Below are 15,188 nucleotides of genomic sequence, written 5' to 3' on the forward strand. Positions count from 1 at the left end.
CACGTGCCCGATTCTATTCAAATACATGCGCGACCATACACGCGCTCGTAATTTATCGCGTGTCTGAAACGCATGTATGGCAGCATTGTCTTGTAGTGTTGGTGTATTCTCTCTGAAGATAGCTTAAAATTCACCCTATAGCTTATGCACAATTTTGTCTAGCGTTTGGTCATTTTGTTTGCATTTGGCAGTCAATCAATCAGTTTGTCCACTCAATCTTGTGGACACAGTTCAACTTGTATTCAGTTCTCTAGAAGAAATAAACAAATAATGGCAGGGGATGGGGGGCTATAGTGGGTAATATGGGACCCCAACTAGTGTCATCTCGGCTACATCTTTCAGCTCATTGATATTGTTTCAAGAATTGCTAAAGAATCACTAAACTCAAGTTTAAAGAAGGCCATGTTGTTTCACATGGTCGTATCTTGACATATGCTACAAGTCAGGTATGCATTTTCCTGCACATGGAGTAGTGCCAACCCATACTATGAGTCTCCCTTTGGAATGATGTTAGGTGTTCTTAGTTTTTGGGTTGTAACTACATGCCAGCATGTAGGTTGCATGTAGGAAGGGACCAACCTTAGGACTGATAAAAAACAGAAGCACGAGACAGCACACACAAGAGAAGCAAACCCTAATCCATATCCATCAATCATAAAGAAGGAGAGAAGCCCTAGTCACCATCTCTCTCACACACACAAAGGAGAACACAACATAGTGTTATGTCCACACTACAAAGTAAACCTAATGTAATGTCCACACCACACATGACCAGCTGGACGCGGTCATAAACACACCACACGATATCTATCTACCATACTGTCACTCTGTCAGCACCCATGTGCTATCCTCTAGCTGTATACGAGCTTGACATTTCAACACTCCCCCTCAAGTCGACATGTCCATCTCTAGGACTCCCAATCTAGTACGAAAATACTCGAACTTATCCTTACCAAGTGCTTTGGTAAAGATATCTGCAACCTGCTCATCTGTCTGCACATATGTCAAATCAACATGCCCATCTAGCACCTTCTCTCTGATGAAATGATAGTGGACCTCAATATGTTTGGTCCTGGCATGATAAACTGGGTTGCTAGCAAGCTGAATACTACTCATGTTGTCACAATGGATGACAACTCTCATGTCACTCGGTAACCTGACATCATCTAGCAACTTCTTCAACCACATAGCCTCACATGCAGCTATGGCTGCTCCACGATACTCTGCCTCTGTGGTAGATAAAGCAACTGTAGGTTGCTTTTTACTGCTCCAACTCACAGCTCCACTACCAAGGCTGAAAACATAGCCACTGGTAGACCTCCTGTCATATGCACTACCGGCCCAATCTGCATCTGTATATCCATAGACATGCATGTCTTTTCCTGCCTCATAGAAAAGACCATAATGCACGGTAGTTTTGACATATCTCAGAATCCGTCTCACAGCATCCAAGTGAGGTTTACGAGGACTCTGCATAAACTGACTCACCAAACCAACTACATAACTGAGATCTGGCCTCGTAATGGTCATGTAGATAAGGCTACCAACCATTTTCCTGTACATGGTGATATCATCAAGCTCATCACCCAAATTAGCCCTAAGCTTCATGTTTTGCTCTAATGGTGTCAACATTGGTTTGCATGCTGTCATACCATACTTTGCGAGCATGTCAAGTGCATATTGCCTTTGCACCAACCATATACCCTTGCTTGTTCTAATCACCTCAATGCCAAGAAAGAACCTTAAATCACCAAGGTCTTTCATATCAAACTCTTTGCATAAAGAGGCCTTAACCTCATCAATGCCTTTCCCACAATCACCTGTGATAATCAAATCATCAACATAAATGACTATCATCACGATACCATCATGTGTCTTCTTTACATAAAGTGAAGAGTCTGCATTTCCAACCACAAATCCAATACTGACAAGATATCTGCTGATCTTGTCACTCCAAGCACGAGGTGCTTGCTTCAAACCATAGATTGCTTTCTTTAACCTGCAAACAAAAGTCGGATATTTTGGATGTACATATCCTTCTGGCTGTTCCATGTACACCTCTTCTTGTAGTTCACCATTCAAGAAAGCATTTTTGACATCCATTTGATGTAAAGCCCAACCTTTTTGTGCTACTAGTGCAATAATAGACCTCACTGTAGCCATCTTAGCCACTGGGTTGAAAGTTTCATCATAATCAAGACCATAAGTTTGTGCATATCCTTTAGCGACCAGCCTTGCCTTATGTCTCTCTAGGCTGCCATCTGACTTGCACTTTACCTTATACATCCATTTGCAACCAATTGCATTCTTTCCTTGAGGTAACTCAGCCAATTCCCATGTATCATTTTTGTCCAAAGCATCCATCTCTTCATCCATGGCTTTCTCCCATACATGCTCTCCAATAGCCTCTGTATAGCATGTAGGTTCCACATGCTTCACCATAGATGTCATGTATGCATAGTGCATAGCAAAATCTCTATATGTCAATCTTTCCACTGGATATCTGACTCTCTGGGATCTCTGCAATGCATGCGGGTCACTCTGTACACCTGTAACACAAGCATGTGGTGGTACATATCTTTCCTGCCTAGCACCAGGTGTGCGTAAAACAGGTATTCCGAGCTCCTCATCCAAACTTTCTGAACTAGAGGACTCATAGCCTGTGATCCCAATTCCTTCAACTTTCTACTTGCCTTTATCCATAGCACTACTCCCAGTGCTCACACTCTCATGCCTCAAACATCCTGTCCATGGACGTACACTGCTACTCTCAGCTGCTGCTGTTGGCCCAGACATAGTAGTAGAACTAGAACTTGCTTGTGATGGCAAGTTCATAGGCACATTAGCCTCAAGTGTGTCAATGACTCCCTCTCTCTTGCTTTATACCAACTAGCAAGCTCATCAAACACGACATCTCGTGAGATGACTACTTGTCTAGTTTGAGGGTTATAACATTTGTAGGCCTTTCGATCCTGTGCATATCCAACAAATACACATTTCTCTGCCTTAGGATCCAACTTTCGTCTTCTTTCATCAGGCACATGGACATAAGCTACGCATCCAAAGACTTTGAGATGTCCAATGTCTGGCCTGTAACCTGTAAGCCGCATCTCTGGCGTGCTTCCATGAATGGCTGCTGTAGGTGTTTTGTTCAGGATATACACTGCAGTAGCACATGCTTCTGCCCAATAGTAATCTGGCATGCTCTTTTCATTGAGCATTGCCCTTGCCACTTCACATATGACTCGATTCTTTCTCTCAGCCACACCATTCTGCTGAGGTGTATACCTGCATGTCAACTGTCTCCTTATCCCATGCTTCCGCAAGAAATGCTCAAAAGCTTTTGAGGTGTATTCACCACCTCCATCTGTTCTCAGACACTTAATCCAACAGCCATATTGTTTTTCTACAAGAGCTTTGAAATCCATGAATTTTTCCAGCACTTCACTCTTCTCTCTCAAAAAATATATCCATGTCATCCTGCTGAAGTCATCTATAAATGTCACATAGTATAGACTTCCTTTGATAGATGGGTTTTGTGCTGGGCCCCATACATCACTGTGCACTATCTCCAGTGGTCTATTACTCATGTTTCCTTCTCTAGGAAACCTCAACCTTGCCTGCTTTCCAAACTGACAGGCTTCACAAACATGCATATGTCCATCATATTTGAATCGAGGCAATCCACTGACAATGCCTCTTGTTTGCATGTTCTTTAATCTCTGTATATTGACATGTCCAATCCTCTTGTGCCACATGTCAATGTCCTGCACAATCCCATTGCTCTTTGAAAACATGGTTGAGCTCAATTCTGGTATGCCTGCATCCAATTTGAACAACCTTCCTTCCTTCTTGCCCTTGGCAATCAATCTACAGCCATGCTTAAAGTCTTCCACAAAACAGCCATTCTCATTGAATCTTACTTGTAGTCCCTGCTCAACCATTTGGCCTACTGATGCCAAATTCTTTGTGATGGATGGTACATATAATACTTCTGACATATTCTTCACATTTCCATCATGCATCCTCAAAGGCACACTGCCAACATGTGTTATAAGATGATGAGTATCATCTCCTGTGACCACATAACCATTTGTATCCAATGGTTGCATCTTCTCAAACCACTCCCCATGACATGTCATGTGGTTTGAGGCACCTGAATCCATATACCATGACTCATCTCCAGCATTCTGAGAATCCATTGTCCCCATAACATGCTTCATTGCAAAAAGATGATTCGAACTCCCATCATTGTTACTGGTAGATGCATAATTTCCATGTTGTGGTCTTCCATTCCTCATATCATTCTGCTTTTTGTAACAATCTTTTGCCATATTTCCAAGTTTGCCACAATAGTGACATTCAATCCCATTCAAATTTTGTTGAGGACCTTGCCATCGTCCTCTACCACGAGCACCTGTTCCAAATCTCCCCCTATGGGATTGAAATACACGACCTCCACGTGATCCAAATGATGACTGTGAATTCTGAAAATTCTGATTTGATTGTGGTTGAGTAGACCTGTCATTCCAACCACGTCCTCCACGGCCTCGAGGGGTAAATCTCCCCCTGCCTCGAAAGCCTCTAGATGAGTAAAAAGCTTGATTCCTTGCATGCTCATCATTGCTTGACGAGGATGCACCACCTGTAACACTCAGACCACCAAGGCCAAGCTTCAATTCTTCCACAATGAGCAATGACACAAGCTCATTAAAGTCTGGCATTCCTCCCAACCTTACTGAGATGGAAGTATCAAAAGATTTGTATTCTTTGCCTAAACCACGTAATGTGAGAGCAACCAAATCATCATCATCCATCGGGGCATGGATTGATGACAAGGAATCTGCATAACCCTTGATTTCCTGAACATACTCATGTATACTCCTATTCCTTCGTGTTACACTGTGAATCTGTTGCTTTAGTTGTATCTTCCTTGCACCAGTGTCTGTCTCATACATTCGGCACAAGATACCCCATGCTTCTTTCGGTGTATCTGCATCTTGGATGTGAATAAGCAAGGCATCTGTTACACATATGGAAAAATAATGCAACACCTTCGAAGACCACTCTACCCATTGCTTGTGAGCCAGTAACTGAGCATTATTTGGTTGAGGAGGTAGATATGGCTCCGGGTCTTCCTCCGAGACGAGACTCCATAAACCCTTGCCTTTCAAAAAACTCTTCATTCGAAACTTCCACACTTGAAAGTTAGTGCGATCAAGCTTCTCTCCAACAATCTGTATCGGACCATCTCCCATTGTTGTAAAAAATATAGTAGATGTACCCCTTTGACAAGTTGTATGCCGGACCTGTAAAGCTTCAAATCTCTCCAAATCACATCAAATGCTTGCAAATTGTGTGCATTAACATCCCACAATGATCCACCAACAATGTACACTTGATCAAAGTTGAAACCAAATGATACTCCTTCACAAAAAAAATTCTGGTTTTTTTTCTCGCCAGTAACCAGTCAAGATTATGCTCTAAATCCTTAAAATCTTGTCCAAATTCAATGATTAAACTTTCATTGGCTTCCCAACACATTTCTCCAACATATCCTAGAAGGGTTTGATCAAATTATTTAAGATGAATGAGAACCACCAATTTTTGTAGCTCCCTGGTTTGTTTTTTTCTACATCTGTCAGGTACCACCTCTCACTAAAAGTTCTCTATCTCCTTCAAATCTCATCCAAATTCAAAAATTTTTGAATCAAAAGTTTAGAAACTCATAGGACTCTACTTGTACCAAAGGAATTAGGCCAATTTGATATAGACAAGTATTAATGCCTTGATTAAAACTGCTCTGTTTCTGGACAGACTTTCTGCAAACCTGCACACCTTTGATAAATCACTTCAATGAGCTCCAAATACATCAAATGAGCTGCAACCAAGCATCATAAGGCCTTAGCAATGTCTTTGCTAAACTCCCCAAGCTTTGAATGGCATCAAATGGAGTAGTAATGAGTGAATTAGATCAAATACATTGCAAACTATCCAAGAAACTCATCCAGAAAGCGCCGCCTGCTCCTGAGGGCTGTAGAGGAAGGGCAAATCACAATTGAGTTGATAGGATGCTTAGCAATGACCTAAACTAACATGTGCTTGAAGGGTTTAGCTCAATTCTTCCTCTAGCTTCCGCAATCGATCCTCCACGGGGCATGTATTCTCTGGTTTGCAGGAATCAAAAAAACCAGAATTTTTCTTTCACAAATCTCCTGAAATACATCAATGTTTCATGCAATGGTTTGCTCCAGTGTTGCTAATACATGTGCCCTTTCACAATACATGTGAACCTCTGTGTTTCCTTTATATTTGCCCCAATACCTTTGACAAAATACATTCCTTCACAAGCTTTCCATGAAAGCTTCAAAACCAGAAATTTTCTGCTTGCTTTATGCACTTCAATCTTCACTGAACTTGCTCTTTGATACCTGCAATCCACAGAGGGGGTCTTGCTACACTCACCAATGGTCCTTAGCTCTCAGATCTGATGCCGATGTGTGCTCCACAGCTTCTCCTTTGCTCCAATCTCCAATGGCTTCTTCACAGCTTTTTCTTCTTCTTCCCTCTTCTCTCACTCACTCTCACAACACAGCTAATGAGCTCTTGGCTCTGATACCATGATAAAAAACAGAAGCAGGAGACAACACACACAAGAGAAGCAAACCCTAATCCATATCCATCAATCATAAAGAAGGAGAGAAGCCCTAGTCACCATCTCTCTCACACACACAAAGGAGAACACAACATAGTGTTATGTCCACACTACAAAGTAAACCTAATGTAATGTCCACACCACACATGACCAGCTGGACGCGGTCATAAACACACCATACGATATCTATCTACCATAATGTCACTCTGTCAGCACCCATGTGCTATCCTCCAGCTGTATACCAGCTTGACATTTCAACAAGGGCTACCCCTAAGAAAGGATGGAATCCCTTGCATTGGGCGTGGGGTGGTGGGCCTTAGGCCACCCTAAGGGGCCAACAAGGCCGATGGCTTTGCCCTCCAGCGATGGATAGACTAGGCAGCAAGCTGTCGGCTAGCCCATGATGGGGCTTGGCCAACCAGCCCCGATAGGACCTAGATGCCTTGGCCAGCCAGTCGGCCTCCAGTGTGAAAGTGCATGATAAAGAGGCATTAAATACATAAAGAACTGGTCGTGTGGGGAAAATCTCGACAAGCCAACCCTTGTAAAAGAGCCACCCGAATAACACATCTTAGGGCTATAAAATTATAAATGGCCAAAGCATAATTCTAGTCTAGCATCTCATAATTCATAAAGGGTTGCTAAACTTCAAGGGCTTGGATAGCCAAGGTAAAGAGTGCAAGTCAAGGAACCAGTTTTTTATTTGCAAAACTTGCATCATTCTAATAAAGCAAACACACCATTCGTGGTAGGGGCCATACAAAGGGTGTTCAGGAACCAATATTGTGTCCGACTCCTTCTCTCTTTCTCTCTCTCTCTATTTTTGCACATCTCACTCTATGTTGTGCATTAATGATCTTCATCCTGAAAGATTGCTGATTTTATGAACATTGAAGTTACCAATTCCATCCACTGAGCTTCTGCATGTGTCTTGCTGATTTTTTGAACATTGAAGTTCCAATTCTATCCATCAAACTTCCACATGTTACACACATGTAAAGGTGACTTGGGTCAATGGATGTCTATATTATAAAAGCCTCATTGTACGGTTCAAAGCATATGCAATATAATATTAAGTGTGGAGTGATCAATCTCTCTCTCTCTCTCTATCTCTCTAGCTATGGCTTCCTTGGTGTGGGATAGTCCACCATAGTTCTATGCTTTATCTTGTGCATCACCATGATTAATCCCATATTGCACAAGAATAAACTTCATCACTAGGTGGTATCATTGCCTCCTTGTGCGCCCTAACTATGAGAGAACCAAATCTAGACCAGAGGTTGGCATATTATGGGGAAGGACCATGTGTACTCTTGTTGTTGGTGCGATGGAAAAGAACAAAAAAAGACCACGTCGGAGCCGGGGGGCGGGGGGGAGCAGAGTGGGTGTAGGCAAATGATGCAGCGAGGGGGAGTAACGAGGGGGGGAGTGACGAGGATGGGAGAGACAAGAATAGAGGGGAGGTAGAGAAAAACCTGAGGAGGAGGGCAAAAGGTGGCAAGACAGGAGCCCAAAGAGGAGCGGGCAAGGTGGAAACCCAAAAGAGGAGTGGGTGGGGGGGAGAGGGCTAGAGGGGAAGCGTGAACATGAAGAGGAAGAGGAACACAGAGAGGTAGAGGAAGGCAGGGAGAGAGAGGCACATGGGGGGAGGGAAGGGCGAGTGGAAGGGGTGATGGCTAGAGCATAACGGAGGGCCGAGTTGGAATAGTGCACAAAGTGGAAGCAAGATAAGCACTAGCGTGTGCTGATATGAGAAGTGCAAGAGAGAGGGAGATATGAAGCTAATAAGCTGATTATCCTGCAATGAAAGCAATCCTGAGCAAAGAGATAGACCAAGTGTAAACACAATGGTTCCAAAACCAAGTGTAAACACACGCCCACTATCAAAAAAATCCATAGAAGCTTGTGGCTCCGAGAAGAAAATACTCTCAAAAGAAATAGAGTCTATCTGCTCGAACTCTATATGAAGAGTAGCCCAATGTTGTACAATAGCACCGTCCTTGAAGGTCAGCATTGCCAGATGTAAGAACTCCACTGCCCCCTTTGAAAACTGATGTGTCCGGACTCCACAAGCCCAATAAAATCCAAATCGCAATCCTTCAATCCTTGGAAGCACCACTGTGCCCTAGGCACGATCCAGACACACGTGACCACAATCCAAAATCCCACCAAGTCTGTAAGCACCACCTCCAAACCAATCCAACATCCTACAAAATCAATGAAGAAGATTTATGGAGCCAAGTGGTCACATAAATAGTTTCACTCAGAGCTAAAGTAGACTCTTCACATGGAGAAAGATAAACATGTACATTCACTGTAGTGGTAAGTGTAGTAGTAGCCTCCTCAAGAGCATCAAACAACATAGAATTAGGCTCTTCCATAGAAGGCAAAGGGTCCAGCAACTCATCTTGGTCATTGGTTGTCAAAGAAAAAGTCAGAGGTGAAGCAACATGAGACAAATCCCACTCAAAAGCTTTGGGCAAAGCTATCCCACTATCCTCTCCTGGAGGAACATCTTCAAAAGAGGTTTCCACAAGGTCACTGGTTGCAGAGCACCTAGAAGAAGAAACCATCTTCCAATCACTGGCATCACCATACAAGTCACAAAGAACTACCACACATAAAAAGTAGAAGCATCATCAGGAGCATAGATGAAGTGTTGAAGAACCTAATCTTGACAATTCAAGATGAGAAAGCCATAGATCTATATGTTAGTGTTCCTCCACCGACACACATCCTCCATAGAGGCAAGCTTCGGTAAGCACCAATTCTTGTACGAGAGAAACTCCATCAAACCATACCCCCTAAGAATAGAAGTAACTTACAACTTCCATGATTAAACGTTACCACCATCCAACTTACATACGCCATTTAGAAAATAACAAGAAGGTGGTATGGGAGCAAAATCTGCAACTACCATTGGTGATCAAATCGTTAGGACCAAATCTCATAAGCTCAAAACTATCCAAATCAGAAAACGTTGATGTAGGTCCCTTCCTCCCACCAAATGCAATCCTAACAGGCTAGATAGCATCTGAAAATCATCCTATAGCAAAAAAAAAAAGCAGACTCTTTGTTTTACCATCAGAAGAGGGAAGCAAAACGTTGATTTGATATATAGAGAGAAAAATAGTCACACAAGGCATGGGAATATGCTACAAGAAGGTGTAAGAGGGAAAGGTAGCAACTAGGATTGTCCTCACTATAACTCGATCTCTCCTCAAGAAAAACAAAATGCACAATCTCAAAAAACTTAAGTATCCACCACAGGTACTAGATGCCACCATCCACCATAGAGCTCCTCTATAAGAGATCTCGGAAGGAAAATGCAGCCAAGAAAGGAGGACTGCCCTCTAGAAAAACAAGCCGACCAGCTTCTCCTCTCCCTGAAATGAAAAAATGATGAGCAAAAAACACCTCCAAGCTGAAAATGATGAGGTCCAATGAAAGGTAGATTTTCCAACAACTTCCATCTAGAAAAAACACAGCCAAAGAGGGCTGCAAATGTAAAAACGCAGAAGTGAAAGGAGCTAAATTTGGGGAGCAACAATCTTTGTATATGGTGTGTTGAGTGTTAAGAAAAAGAAGAAGAAGATTTTCAGCCTCTCACCTTGTATGTTCTCTTTTAGGGTTTTGTGAGTGTGTGTGTGCTTGTAAGAGCTCAAGCTCTCTTCTCCCCTGCATCTTTTCAAAAACTATGATTCAATCATCCTACAAAGAATTCAACCAGGTGACTACAAAAATATAGTCATACTCATCAAAACTAGAATACAAGCTTTTCTCACAAAAAAAAAAGTAAATTTTATACTATTAAGGCACTAAGATCACTCAATAGTAAACCTTCAAAGGAAACATGATTAAGTTTGAACATATCAATGTTTCTATTGACTATGACGACACTTAGCAAATGAGCTTGAATACAATACAAATCCCTCAAGAAATCTGATTCAACGTTTAGTTTAATTTAAATAGTTGGTGATTCTTCCCTCCATAGATATGCCCTTCATAAAAACACATTGCATGCATAATACGCTCAATACCTTTTGGTGTTGATGCTGTTTCATTATTTTCTTTGCTTTCTTGGTGATCATGTTGTATGAAAGTGCAGGCTACGCTTGTGGATGAAATGAATATGAGTTTTAGTCTCTTTAGGGCTATTTGAGTTATTGCTATTCATGGTTGAGATAAAGGGAAAATGTCCTCGGGCTCAAACTTTAGCTTGAGCCTACATGATTGTGTATGGAAGCGTAGGCTATGGAGACTTCATTAGTCTATAGGTGTGTGGATGAAATGACTAGTTTTGTCCTCTTTAGGGTTATTTTAGTTGCTGGTGCTCATGGTTGCGATAGAGAAGTGGCATGGGAATCAAACTCAAGTGAGCTTGCATGATTGTGTATGTTAGTGTAGGCTATGTGTCTTGAAGGGAGAAAAATGTAGAGGCAATTGGTCTATATATATGTGGATGAAAAGAGTACGAGTTTTAGCCTCTTTAGGAATATTTTAGTTGTTGTCACTCATGGTTGAGATAGAAGGGAAGTGACATGGGGCTCAACTTCAAGTTTGAGCCTGCATGACTATGTATGGAATTGTTGTTGAAAGAACGGTAGAGGGGGAGGAGACACACACACAGGAGCAAACCCTAACCATAGAGGGAAGCCATCTCCCTTCTCACACAAAGCATAATGCCATAATCCATAATACACACAATACTATGAGTTGTGTCCACAGCATAGCTGGCTCACACTGACATCGAGCTTGAATCTCAACAGCCCCTCTCAAGCTCATGATGTACTGCCGATGAAGATGTAGATGAGCTTGGGATATCAAGACTCTCAACACTCCCCCTCAAGATCATCCCATATACTCCCAACATAGTCCGGAAGTACTCAAACTTCTCCCTGCTAAGTGGCTTTGTAAAGATGTCTGCCACCTGCTCATCAGTCTTCACATACTGAAGATCAACTGTACCATCCAGCACCTTCTCTCTGACAAAATGATAATGGACCTCTATGTGTTTGGTCCTCGCATGAAACACTAGATTCTTGGCCAACCGTAGACTACTCATGTTCTCACAATGAATGACAACTTTGCCATCAATAGGCTCACATAAATCTGCCAAGAGACTCTTTATCCATACTGCCTCACAAGTAGCAATGGCTGCACCTCTGTATTCAGCCTCTGTACTAGATAAAGCAATTGTAGGTTGCTTCTTGCTACTCCAACTCACCACGGCACTTCCAAGTGTAAAAGCATATCCACTAGTAGACCTCCTGTCATATGCGCTACTTGCCCAATCAGCATATGTGTAGCCATGTATGTCCAAGCTTTTACCACTCTCATAAAGTAGACCATAATGTGCAGTGGTCTTCACATATCTCATAATGCGTCTCACTGCATCCAAATGTGGTTTTCTGGGGCTCTGCATAAACTGGCTTACTAGCCCCACAACATAACTCAAATCCGGGCGTGTGATAGTCGTGTAAATGAGACTACCAACCATCTTTCTGTACATAGATGGATCATCAAGCTCATCACCATAATCAGCCCGCAACTTCACATTTTGCTCTCATAGGCTTACACCCTGTCATGCCATACTTTGCCAGCATATCCAATGCATATTGGCGCTGTACTAACCATGTACCTGCATGATCTTTGATCACTTCTATTCCAAGAAAGTATCTCAACTCACCAAGGTCTTTCATGTCAAATTGCCCACTCAAAGCTTTCTTGACATGCATCACATCTGCACTATGATCACTTGTGATAATCAAGTCATCCACATAGATGACAAGTAAAACAATCCCATGCTCTGTCTTCTTCACATAGAGTGAAGAATCTGCTGTAGAGATCTGAAAACCAAGTGAGATAAGATATCTGCTCATCTTATCACTCCAAGCACGAGGTACTTGCTTCAGACCATACAATGCCTTTTTCAATCTGCATACATGAGTGGGATTTCTTGGGTGTACATACCCTTCTGGCTGGCCATATACACTTCCTCTTGTAGATCTCCATTCAGAAATGCATTTTTGCTGATGCATTTCCCATCCATTAGCTGTAGCCATAGCAATGACTGCTCTTACTATCCCCATCTTTGCCACTGGACTAAAAGTTTCACCATAGTCCAGACCTTGGGTTTGTGCATAACCCTTTGCTACCAATCTTGCTTTATGTCTCTCAATGGAACCATCAGATTTGCACTTCACTTTGTAAACCCATTTACAGCCAATAACATTCTTATCCTTTGGTAATGCAACCAAATCCCATGTATCATTATGGACCAATGCGTCCATCTCAACATCCATTGCTTTCTCCCATACATGCTCTCCAATAGCCTCTGTATAGCATGTAGGTTCCACATGCTTCACCATAGATGTCATATATGCATAGTGCATAGCAAAATCTCGATATGTCAATCTGTCAACTGGATATCTTACTCTCTGAGATCTCCGCAATGCATGCAGGTCACTGTGTACACCTGTAACTCTAGCATGTGGTGGCACATATCTGTCCTGCCTAGCACCAGGTGTGCGTAAAATAGGTATGCCAAGCTCCTCATCCAAACTCTCTGAACTAGATGACTCATAACCTGTAATTCCAATGCCTTCGACTTTCTTTTTGCCTTTATCCATAGCACTACTCCCAGTGCTCACACTCTCATGCCTCAAACGTCCTGACCATGGACGTACAGTACTACTCTCAGCCTCTGCCTGCTGGCCCAGAAATAGAAGTAGAACTAGAACTTGCTTGTGGCAAGTTCACATGCACATCAGCCTCAAGTGACTCAATGACACCCTCATCTTTTGCTTTGTACCAACTAGCAAGCTCATCAAACACCACATCTCGTGAGATGACCACTTGTCTAGTTTGTGGGTTGTAACATTTGTATGCCTTTCGATCCTGTGCATATCCAACAAATACACATTTCTCTGCCTTGGGATCCAACTTCCTTCTTCTTTCATCAGGCACATGTACATAAGCTATGCATCCAAAAACTTTGAGGTGTCCAATGTCTGGCATATAACCAGTAAGCCGCATCTTTGGCGTGCTTCCATGAATGGCTGCTGTAGGTGTTTTGTTCAGTATATACACTGCAGTAGCACATGCTTCTACCCAATAATAATCTGGCATGCTCTTTTCATTGAGCATCGCCCTGGCCACTTCACAAATGACCCTATTCTTTCTCTCAGCCACACCATTCTGCTGAGGTGTATACCTGCAAGTCAATTGTCTTCTTATTCCATGCTTCCTCAAGAAATGCTCAAAAGATTTTGAGGTGTATTCTCCACCTCCATCTGTTCTCAAACATTTAATCCAACAGCCATATTGCTTTTCTGCGAAAGCTTTAAAATCCATGAACTTTTCCAATACTTCACTCTTCTCTCTGAGAAAGTATTTCCATGTCATCCTGCTGAAATCATCAATAAATGTCACATAGTATAGACTGCCTTTGATAGATGGGTTTTGTGCAGGACCCCATACATCACTTCGATGGTGACCAAACTTTGTAAGCATGTGGGCGGGACCCCCCTACATGGTTACAAATTTTCATCCCCATTGGAGCATGTTTGGGTTGGCAAGCACCAAGAGACTTGCAAAATCCGCATTGGCCGCTAATTGATAACCCAAACATGCTCCTATGGTGACCAAACTTTGCAAGCATGTGGGGGTGTGTCCCCCCCACATGCTTTTGCAAAGTTTGGTCACCATCAGAGCATGAATGGGTACGATGGTATGTGGAAGAGCGGCATTTTCCATGGCCTCTCAAACACCAAGAGACTTGAAAAATCCATATTAGGCGCTAATTACTAACCCAAACATTCTCTTCTCGTTGACTAACCATTGCAAGCATGTGGGGGTGGGTTTCCCCCACATTCTTGATAGGTTTGGTCACCATCGGAGTATGGTTGGTACGATGTTATGGGGAAGAGTGGGATTTTCCATAGCCTCTTAAGCACCAAGAGACTTGAAAAATCCGTACTAGGCACTAATTACTAACCCAAACATCCGTACTAGGCACTAATTACTAACCCAAACATGCTCTGATGGTGACCAAACTTTGCAAGCATGTGGGAGTGGGTCCCCCTGACATGCTTGCAAAGTTTTGTCACTATTGCGGCATGTTTGGGTTAGTAATTAGCGCCTAGTATGGATTTTTCAAGTCTCTTGGTGCTTGAGAGGCTATGGAAAAATCCATATTAGGTGCTAATTACTAACCCAAACATTCTCCGGTCGTGACCAACCATTGCAAGCATGTGGGGGTGGGTTTCCACCACATTCTTGGTAGGTTTGGTCACCATCGGAGTATGGTTGGGTATGATGTTATGGGGAAGAGTGGGATTTTCCATAGCCTCTCAAGCACCAAGAGACTTGAAAAATCCGCATTGGGTGCTAATTGCTAACCCAAACATACTCCGATGGTGACCAAAATTTGTAAGCATGTGGAGGTGGGTCGCCGTGACATGCTTGCAAAGTTTGGTCACCATCGGAGCATGTTTGGGTACCATGGTATGGGGAGAGCAAGAAAATTTGG

Source organism: Cibotium barometz, chromosome 51 (genome assembly GCF_041138505.1).
Source record: "Cibotium barometz isolate CiBa-2024 chromosome 51, ASM4113850v1, whole genome shotgun sequence".
NCBI classification, from domain to species: Eukaryota; Viridiplantae; Streptophyta; class Polypodiopsida; order Cyatheales; family Cibotiaceae; genus Cibotium; species Cibotium barometz.